The sequence below is a fragment of the Malus domestica genome, chromosome 12, assembly GCF_042453785.1.
Source record: "Malus domestica chromosome 12, GDT2T_hap1".
NCBI classification, from domain to species: domain Eukaryota; kingdom Viridiplantae; phylum Streptophyta; class Magnoliopsida; order Rosales; family Rosaceae; genus Malus; species Malus domestica.
The window spans coordinates 11107188-11109913 of record NC_091672.1 but is presented as its reverse complement, the minus strand read 5'-3'; positions in this window follow the sequence as shown (position 1 = coordinate 11109913).

The following is a 2726-nucleotide window of genomic DNA, read 5'->3' as shown; positions in this document are numbered from 1 at the left end:
CAAAAGTTGGGCTTGCTCACAAACCACCGATTCCAGATATCGAAGAGTGTCAGCTTTCTCAGCCTCGTCAGCACCCGTCACACACAAACTCAGCTTTGCGAAAATCACGGGCAGTTTGTCGAAGCGCCGATTCCAACCATCTGTCTCTCTCAGCCTTGTCAGCACTTGTCACATGCAGAGAAAGCTTTGCGGAAATCACGGGCAGTTTGTCGAAGCGCCGATTCCAACCATCTGTCTTTCTCAGCCTCGTCAACTTTGAGGAAATCACAGGCAATATGTCGACGATTTCTGTTGAAGTAGAAAACACGTGAAGTTTACTGTTCAATCATCCAACGGTTGCCGACAGGAGTGAAAGAACAGTACCGGTTATTATTTCCTATAAATGTCAACCTTCACCCTCCATGGCAAGGCAGACATACATAACCTTCCGTCATCTCTGAGAATGCCTTTCCAACAAACCCTCTCGAGTCACTCAGTGTTCCTTATTCCTTGGGGTACCTCTGCAAACAACCCATCCAAAGTAAAAGTATTTCATATCATGAAGGTTGAAAGCAAGAGTATCTCATATCATGCTTTCTCCCTGTCCTTCTCCTTGTCGTTGTTTTAGGACAAGGAGAAAGTGAGTAATCAGCCAGCACTTGGTATCAATCTTTCGATCTAGAACCGACTGCCTGGAACCCCTTCCTGATTGCTTACCTAGCCTTGCTCTCGAGTACTCATCTTCATCATCTTATGCTTTCGCTTCGTCTACCGCATCATAAGGGAAGTGAAAATGATACCTCGAAGCATGTGGAGACAATTTGCCAATTCATCCTCAGCTAGGGATAAGGAGAAAGAAAGCAAGAGGTGGGCACTTGGAAAGATTGAAGAAAGAAACAGACCAACACATTTACCTCGTGCCTGCCCGCCGTGCAGAAGAAACAAGCAGAGAAGAATGCAAACTGCACAATCAAATCATCCCAGCAGAAGGAGTCTGATTTGAAACCAAGGAACTCTGATATTCCTCGCTCAGAATTCCAAACCAGTTTGAGATGAAAACTGTGGAAAGTCAACAAGATGATCTATCTCCAAAACCAGATTTGCGTTCTTAAACTCTACTCTGTCTATTTTTTTGTTTACTTTGCTATACTTGTCATGTTTATTCATTATTTGTTTATTTGCTTGTTTTTGTGTGAGTTTATGCTTGAAACATTGAGGACAATGTTTGTTTTAAGTGTGGGGGGGGGGTAACCATTGTTTTGCATGAAATTCGTAGGAGTTTATCACCCATTACTTCTAATGTTGTTCCTTGCTCTTTTAAGTGTTTTTAAGGTATTTTGGAGTATTTTAGTGTGTTTTGACATAAAAATCCGAAAATCTCATAAAAATTTGAAAAATTGTTTTGAAAAACCCAAAAAGAGTTGTTTTTGTATGTTTATTTGTGTCTTAAGGTACCTTCCAACACAATGATGAGGATTTGGTTTTTAATTACATGACTGTTAAAGAGAGTTATAAACATGGATGAACATTTGATTTACTCTTTGGTGTATGCTTGGTTGTGGTTATAATTTATGAATTCACATGCAATCATAAAGGAAAAATTAGTTTTTGTAACATGCTTGAAGGAAAGAACTCAAACAAACGCTACAACCTTGTGAGACTTGAGCCTAAACATTATTTGGAGAGTTGATAATCTGTGCATTATTGTTTTCTAAAGTCGTTGCATGATCTCATTTTTCTTTGCTTGGTTACTACTTAGAAGGCGTTTCATCATTTAGTTCCAAATGCTAGAACTCATGCCCATTTCATTCAAAGTATGATATTGATTTGCATAACACATATTCAAGATGAAGTTGTGTAGTTACCACCACCAAAACCAAATTGACATGTATCCTGCTTCATTATATGTTTAAGTTAACCCCATTGAGCCTTGTTAGCCTACGTTCTTTGTTAAACCACGTTATCCTCACCTAGCCTAGATTAGGACCATCCATACCCTTGTTCTTAAAGCATAGTAAAGCATGATTCAAATTGAATTCCTTTTGATTATTTATGGCAGAAAATAAGTGTGGGGGAAGTGTTTCTCATGTAAGTAGTGTGCCATAGGCACGGGTGGAAAGAAAAGAAAAGAAAAATTCATCCAAAAAAAAAAAAGTTGAATTTGACCCTAAGAGTTGTTTAAATCTTTCCCTTATGTCTAAAAGTTGATTTCTGCATTCTAAAGTGAATTCTAAGTTTCGATTTCATTACTTTGCTTGCTATTGCCTTAGGAACGTTTGTTATCCCTATCTTTCCTTTGTTAACCATTACCCCAAGCCCCGTTACAACCCTTGACTTCTATCTTGAGTGTTATGTGTTTCAATTTGTGGAGTTTGAATTTGGTATGAGCATATGGTGTCACTGGTTCTCGCATCTAAGTAGTAGCATTCCATTCATGAGATCATATCTAAACATGCTTATTAACTCCAGAAATTGCGTTCTTTGTGATACATATATTGTTGGAAGTATGCCCACAAAGCCACTCATTTGATGTAATAGCTTTTTGGAATACTTAATGTATTAAACTTTTATATGTTTAATGAAGGGCAAATCTTATTGTTAATCACTATTTATTGTATCATGTGTTTAAGCAATAAGAGAATCCAAGGAATGTATTTGTTCTAAGAGATAAGTGATCTAAGTGAGTTAGATTATCGAGACCTTTCTCTTATGTTCATTCCTAAAACGTTCCTAGCCATAGGATTGCC